The sequence below is a fragment of the Trichosurus vulpecula genome, chromosome 4 (genome assembly GCF_011100635.1).
Source record: "Trichosurus vulpecula isolate mTriVul1 chromosome 4, mTriVul1.pri, whole genome shotgun sequence".
NCBI classification, from domain to species: domain Eukaryota; kingdom Metazoa; phylum Chordata; class Mammalia; order Diprotodontia; family Phalangeridae; genus Trichosurus; species Trichosurus vulpecula.
Genome location: NC_050576.1, coordinates 62,894,343 through 62,902,700, shown reverse-complemented (window position 1 = coordinate 62,902,700; position 8,358 = coordinate 62,894,343).

The following is an 8,358-nucleotide window of genomic DNA, read 5'->3' as shown; positions in this document are numbered from 1 at the left end:
GGTATTCTCAGGGGAGCCGTTTATTCTTATTGCCTCCAGACATAGAGTACTGCAGGCTACATATGTCCCTAGCTGTCTCTGATTATTTTAGGAGATCACCTTTCACTGGTGCTGATTTTGCTGGGTGAAGCTGTTGGGGCACTGTGCAGTTCTAGTGTAGAAGTCAATTACTATAGTTTCTCATTGATTATTATTTGATCGGTACAAACTTTAGGGTTTTGCTGTGGGATCTGGGCAGCCTGCCTCCAGTTCAGACAACTATCTTGGCCGTGTTACAGTCCTTTTAAAAATATGAGTTCATCCTTGAGCTCCTTGTATAGCCAAGTTTATCTCTTTGGACATTTCCCTCTTTTGTGGAAAAGGCACTGCCTTTGGTGTCAGAGGACTTGGAATTCTAACAATGACTTTGCTGTTTATTGCTCAGGTTACTTCACCTCTCTGTTCCTCAGTTTCCTCATTTGTAAAATAAGGGGTTGGACTTCCCACATGAACTAGAGAGAGAGAACGTGGGGAAAGTTGGAGTAGTTGCCACGTATGGGCTACATATATGAAACAATACAAAGTAAGCTCAAGAGGGATAGAGCATTAACAGCAGCTGGTACGTTGATGGAATCAGGAAAGACTCTTTTAGGAGGTGGTACCCAAATTGTTTTGAATAAAGCTGGGGGTTCTTCGAGGTAGGGTTCTTCTTTTGAATTTCTTTGAAATTAAAGTGTGAAAGAAATAGTCAAAAGGAAGGAATTCCTGCTCCTCTTCCAAGGTAGCAGAGAATGCTGGGATATGCCACATTTGGATATAAAGAAAGCCTTCAAGGGAAGAGGTAAAGCAAAATAGAAATTCCTCACTTTAGAAGTTTTTAGTAGAGTATGGATTTTTTTAAAGGCTGAAGAAGTTGGAGTAAAACTAGGGAAAATCAAAGACAAGTCAGTCTAGACAGAGTCAAGGTGATCAAGGAAGAAAAGCAGGTTAGGCAAGAATGAAAGTATTTCCTACAGACCTCCTAGAGTGTATAAGAAAAGGGATAATGTTAGACTTAAGAGAAAAATATTGCAACACTGTTGAAAGAGAAGCTGAGAATAATGGGAGTGCTTTATACAACTATTTCAAGGGCAAGAAAAAGTATAAGGAAAAAAGAAAGGATGTGAGTTTATGCAAAAGTACCAAAGGATTTTTTTTTTAAGTGAATCAGCAGCTAGCATCATAGGTCAGGAAGCAAGCATTACAATCAAGCTGGTGAAGAAGGAAAGTGTCCTTGGGTTTGATGGCCTCCTTGCTGAGTTCAAGACTTTCGGGAACATCCTAAGATCTTTAGCTACTATTTTCAATGTCACTATTTTCAATGTCACGAAGGAGGAAGAAGAAAAGGTTGGACCACTGAAGAACTTAATTTTTTTTTAAATTAAGATTTTTTATTTTTAGTTTACAACACTCAGTTCTGCATGGTTTTGAGTTGCAGATTTTCTTCTCCTCCCTCCCCTCCCCCCCCAAGATGGCAAGGAATCTGATATATCTTCTACACATACCTTTGCATTAAACTTATTTACACAATAGTCAAGTTGTAAATAAGAATTATGACCAATGGAAGGAATCATGAGGAAGCAAAGCAAAAAAAAGAGGAAAAAAAGGGAGCAAATAGTTTCTCTCAATCTGCATTCACACTCCATAGTTCTTTCTCTGGATGTAGATAGCTCTTTCCATCAGGAGTCCTTTGGAATTGTCTTTGAACCTTGTATTGCTAAGAAGAGCCAAGTCTATCAAAGTTAGTCATCATAGAATCAATATATCTGTGGTTGTGTACAATGTTCTCCTGGTTCTCCTCCTCTCACTCAGCATCTTATGATGGAGGCCTTTCCAGTTTATTATGAAGTCTGTATTTTCCCCATTTCTTATAGCACAATAGTATTCCATTACATTCATATACCACAACTTGTTTAGCCATTCCCCAATTGATGGGCATCCCCTTGATAGCCAATTCTTTGCTACCACGAAAAGAGCTTCTATAAATATTTTTGTACATATGGGTCCCTTTCCCACTTGTAGGATCTCTTTGGGATACAGCCCTAGAAGTGGTATTGCTGGGTCAAAGGGTATGCACATTTTTATAGCCCTTTGGCCATAGTTCCAAATTGCTCTCCAGAATGGCTGGATCAGTTCACAACTCTACCAACAATATAACAGTGTTCCAATTTTCCCACATCCTCTACAGGATTTATCATTTTCCTCTTTTCTCATTTTAGTCAATCTGACAGGAGAGATGTACTACCTAAGAGTTGTTTTGATTTTCATTTCTCTAATCAATAGTGATTTAGAGCATTTTTTCATATGCCTATAGATATCTTTAATTTCTTCCTCTGAAAACTGCCTATTCATATCCTTTGACCATTTCTCAATTGGGGAATGACTTGTATTCCTATAAATTGGCTCAATTGCCTGTATATTTTAGAGACGAGGCCTTTATCAGAGATACTGGTTGTAAAGATTTTCTCCCAGTTTTCTGCTTCCCTTCTAATCTTTGTCGCATTGGCTTTTTTATATAAAAGCTTTTCAACTTAACATAATCAAAATTATCCATTTTGCATTTTGTAATGCTCTCTCTTATAGTGTCATGAATTTTTTCCTTTCCCATAAATATGATAGGTAAACCATTCCTTGCTTTCCCAAATTGCTTGTAGTATCAGCCTTTATTCCAAAATCAGAAACCCATTTTGAATTTATTTTGGAATACAGTGTAAAATATTGTTCTATGCCCTGTTTCTGTCGTACCATTTTCCAATTTTCCCAGAAATTTTTGTGAAATAGTGAATTTTGAGCTCAGAAGCTGGATTCTTTGGGTTTATCAAAGAGTAGATTGCCTTTATCTGCCTTTATCAAAGAGTCATTGACTACTGTGTCTTGTGTACCTAACCTATTCCACTGATCTGCCATTCTGAACTTAGTATTTTTAAGGGTGGAAGGAGACCAGCTATTAGAAATCACAGACCACTAACATCACTAAACATGAACTGCATGAGTTTTGTAGGAATTCCTAGAATGATAAAAGAAAGGTACAATTCACAAAATGTAGTCACAAAGGTGTGGAAAAGCTGCTTGGTGTTGGGTAAACTTAAGAGAAACCAGTGGATATGTCAAAGGGAAGAGATGAGGTTAATTATGATGTTTGGAACACAAAAACAAACAAACAAACAAAAACACTTTACTAGAAGAACCATGATTTCTTCCTTAAAGCAGAAATATATTAGTCCACATAAGCTGCTGAAATATATGACATTCTAAACAGTATAGTAGAGAAAACTCCTCACTTGGAAGTTCCCTGTATCAATGAATATATCAGCATTATCAGGATTCCCCACATTTGGGTAAAGAAAGAAATTAAAGTGATAAGGGGAGTGACAGACAGTTGCCCATGCAGTCCCGTAAATGAAATGTGATCTTTTATGAATATCTGTATCCAATTTGTGAGAAACAGAGTATAAAACTGAAACAGGGATGGTAATCAGCTTTAGAAAAGTGACATCTCTGGGGCAGCTAGGTGGCGCAGTGAGTAGAGCACCGGCCCTGGAGTCAGGAGGACCTGAGTTCAAATACGGCCTCAGACACCTGACACATTTACTAGCTGTGTGACCTTGGGCAAGTCACTTAACCCTAATTGCCCTGCCTTCCCCCTTAATAATAAAAATAAAAAGATAGAGACTATTAAAAAAAAAGAAAAGTGATATCTCACTGACAACAGCAAAAGAAATGTCATGAGTGTTTAAACCACATAAAAAACACATCAAAGAAGGCAAAGCAAAAAGTCAATAACATTGCGTAAAGACATAGATAGGGAAAATGAGGGGAAATGCCAAAAGTATGAAGGTGGCTAGTGGACCACTGGGAATTCTTCACCTTTATAGCACCCTTTGGAAATCGTTATCCAGCCTTTCCTTACAGACCTCCAGTTGGGGGGACCCAATTACCTGTCAAGGCAGGCCATTCCGCCTTTGTATATGTAGTCCTAATTGTTTGGAATTCTTGCTTTACATTGAGCTAAAATGTACCTCCCTGAAACTTCCACCCATTTTTCCTGGTTCTTCTCTCTAAGGCCAAACAGCACAAGTCAAATCCCACTTCTATATGTAACTCCACTGTGTCCTTTCTTCTTCACACTAAATATCCATGGTTCCTTCAGCTGATCCTTAAACTGAGATTTAACTATCATTTCAACTCAAACAACTCCCAGATCTATATATGAGCCCCAGAGCTCTCCTGAGCTTCATTTCCACATCACCAATTGTCTGATTGGACGTGTTTGTCTCAGCAACAACTTAAAGCCAATATGTCCCAAACTAGATTCATTATCTATCCCTTTCCCAAACTCTCTCTTCTTCCAAACACCTCTATTTCTGTCAGAGATACCACCATCCTTTCAGTCTCCCAGATTCATAAACTCAGTATTGTCCTGGATTCTTCACTCTCCCTCACTCCACATACCCAATTAGTTGACAAATCTTGCCATTTCTACTTCCAACATAAATCCCTTCTCTCTACTCTAAAGAGGAGGATGAGGAGGAGGAGGAGGATCCTAACTTGGTCTTCCAGAGCATTACTTATCTCTTCTAGCTTTGTGTCATCTACAAATCTGTGCATGTCGATCAGATTTGCAAATTACAAAAAGCTCTTAATAGGCTAAGTAGCAGGAGGCCAAACTCAGATCCCTAGAAGAAGTACTGCACTAGAAACCTCCTTCCAGGTTGACCCAGAACCATTAACAACTACTCTTTGAGTCTAGTCATTTAATCAGTCCCAAATCCATCTAATAGTACTGTTGTTCTAGTCCAGGTGAACGAGAACAATCAAAGATAAAACTATAGCAAAAATCCTGGGAGACCAAATGAGTAATGGTGGCACACGCAGGAATAGTATAGTTGGAAGGATATCTGTAGGGGGATGATTGGGTAAAGGAGAATGAGCCCAGTTTGGGATAGGCTGTTTTTGATACTAGAGGGACATTTAGTCTGTGATGTATTGAAGGAAGTTAGATGCAGGTCTAAAGTCCGGAACAAAATTTGGACTGTGAATGGAGATTTGGGAATTCTCTGCCTAGGAGTGGTCATGGAAGCCCTGAAGGTACCTGAGATTACCAAGGGAGAGAGTATAAAGAAAGAGAAGTGAGTTAAGAATAGCCACAATATAGAGTGGAGAAAAGGATGAGGAATCAGTTCAAATCACACGAGGAATGAGACAAAGAAGTTATTAAAGAGACAGAAAAAGAAGAGAGAGAGAATGAAAATAAATATTAATGAGGTCTCTGGATCCCTGAGAAAGAGATGTAGAAAAACTACAGGGAGAGGGAGAGAAAGCCAAAGAAAAGCTGAGGCTGGGACTTCATTAACTTGACAATGCGTTCTCAGTTTGCCATTGGGATGGGGTTCTGGGTATATTCATGCTCACCTTCCTTTCCTCACTGAATTTTCCCCATCCTTTAAAAACCTCAATTTGCTCCTGCCATCCCCTCAAGTTATCATCCTATAACTTTCTTACTTTTCACACCCAAATTCCTAGAGAAGAAAATATCTATTTTTTCTGCCATGGTTCCTCATTCAGCTCCTTGCAATCTGCATTATGACCCTGTGACTTGACTGAAACTGTTCTCTTCAAGATTAATAATCACCTCATAATTGCTAGATCCAAAGGCCTTCTCTCGGTCCTCATCTTCCTTTATGTCTCTTACACTATTGACTATCCTCTCCTGCATAGGCTCTCCTCCTTTGGCTTCCTTGACAATGCTCTCCAAGGGTTCTCTATCTACCCATTGTTTCAACAATCCAGCTAGCAGCTGCTGTGGGGGTATAAAACCAACAACAACCAGCTTACAGAATGGTGCAAGCCCAGGTTGTTTTTCTTTTTTAATTCATTATTTATTTATTTAATTGATTTTAATATTTTTAGTTTTCAGCATTGATTTTCACAAGTTTGAATTACAAATTTTCTCCCCATTTCTACCCTCCCCCCTTATTCCAAGATGGCATATATTCTGATTGCCCCATTCCCCAGTCAGCCCTCCCTTCTGTCACCCCACTCCCCCCCCATCCCCTTTTCCCTTACTTTCTTGTAGGGCAAGATAGATTTCTATGCCCCATTGCCTGTATATCTTATTTCCTAGTTGCATGCAAAAACTTTTTTTTGAACATCTGCTTTAAAACCTTTGAGGAGAATTTTCCAAATTCTCTCCCCTGTTCCTTCCCCACCCACCCTCCCTAAGAAGGCAAGCAATTCAACATAGGCCACATGTGTATCATTATGCAAAGCCCTTCCACAATATTCATGTCGTGAAAGACTAACTATATTTTGTTCCTCCCTAGCCTATCCCCCTTTATTCAATTTTCTCCCTTGACCCTGTCCCTTTTCAAAAGTGTTTGCTTTTGATTACCTCCTCCCCCATCTGCCCTCCCTTCTATCGTCCCCCTGTTTTTTAATCTCCTTCCACCTTCTTTCCTGTGGGGTAAGATACCCAATTGAGTGTGTATGGTATTCCCTCCTCAGGACAAATCCAATGAGAGCAAGATTCACTCATTCCCCCTTACCTGCCCCCTCTTCCCTTCCTACAGAACTGCTTTTCTTGCCACTTTTATGTGAGATAGTTTACCCCATTCTATCTCTCCCTTTCTCCCTCTCTCAATATATTCTTCTCTCATCCCTTAATTTGATTTTATTTTTTTAGATATCATCCCTTCATATTCAACTCACCCTGTGCCCTCTGTCTATGTGTGTGTGTGTGTGTGTGTGTGTGTGTGTGTGTGTATTCCCTTCAGCTACCCTAATAATGAGGTCTCATGAATTATACACATCATCTTTCCATGTAGGAATGTAAACAAAGCAGTTCAACTTTAGTAAGTCCCTTATGATTTCTCTTTCTTGTTTACCTTTTCATGCTTTTCTTGATTCTTGTGTTTGAAAGTCAAATTTTCTATTCAGTTCTGGTCTTTTCACTGAGAAAGCTTGAAAGTCCTCTATTTTGTTGAAAATCCATATTTTGCCTTGAAGCATGGTACTCAGTTTTGCTGGGTAGGTGGTTCTTCATTTTAATCCTAGCTCCATTGACCTCCAGAATATCATATTCCAAGCCCTTCGATCCCTTAATGTAGAAGCTGCTACATCTTGTGTTATCTTGATTGTGTTTCCACAATACTCAAATTGTTTCTTTCTGGCTGCTTGCTGTATTTTCTCCTTGATCTGGGAGCTCTGGAATTTGGTGCCAATATTCCTAGGAGCTTTCTTTTTGGGGTCTTTTTCAGGAGGCAATGTGTGGATTCTTTCAATTTCTATTTTACCCTCTGGCTCTAGAATATCAGGGCAGTTCTCCTTGATAATTTCTTGAAAGATGATATCTAGGCTCTTTTTTTGATCATGGCTTTCAGGTAGTCCAATAATTTTTAAATGATCTCTCCTGGATCTATTTTCCAAGTCAGTGGTTTTTCCAACGAGATATTTCACATTGTCTTCCACTTTTTCATTCCTTTGGTTCTGTTTTATAATATTTTGATTTCTCATAAAGTCACTAGCTTCCACTTGCTCTAATCTAATTTTTAAGGTAATATTTTCTTCAGTGGTCTTTTGGACCTCCTTTTCCATTTAGCTAATTCTGCCTTTCAAGGCATTCTTCTCCTCATTGGCTTTTTGGAGCTCTTTTGCCATTTGAGTTAGTCTATTTTTTAAGGTGTTATTTTCTTCAGTATTTTTTGGGGTCTCCTTTAGCAAGTCATTGACTTGTTTTTCATGGTTTTCTGGGATCACTCTCATTTCTCTTCCCAAATTTCCCTCTACTTCTCTAACTTCCTTTTCCAAATCCTTTTTGAGCTCTTCCATGGCCTGGGACCAGTTCATGTTTTTCTTGGAGGCTTTTGACGTAGGCTCTTTGGCTTTGTTGACTTCTTTAGGCTGTATCTTTTGGTCTTCTTTGTCACAAAAGAAAGATTCCAAAGTCTGAGACTGAATCTGAGTGCGTTTTCGCTGCCTGGCCATGTTCCCAGTCAACTTACTTGACCCTTGAGTTTTTCGTCAGAGTATGACTGCTTGTAGAGTAGCCAGTACTTTGTTCCAAGCTTGAGTGGCTGAGCTGTTGTTTTCAGAGCTATTTCTACATGGCCAGCTCTGCCACGCCAGTGCTCCTCCTCCCCCAAGAACAGCCAACCATGGCCGACTCAGATCTTAAGCAGGCTCTGCCCTCCTGCTCTGATCCACCACTTAATTCCTTCCACCAGGTGGGCCTGGGGCCAGAAGCAACTGCAGCTGTAGTCCTCAGAGCTGCACCACCAGTTCAGCAGTGGCTAAACCACGAAGTCCTTTCATCCTGTCCCCACAGTTTTTCCCACTAACCTT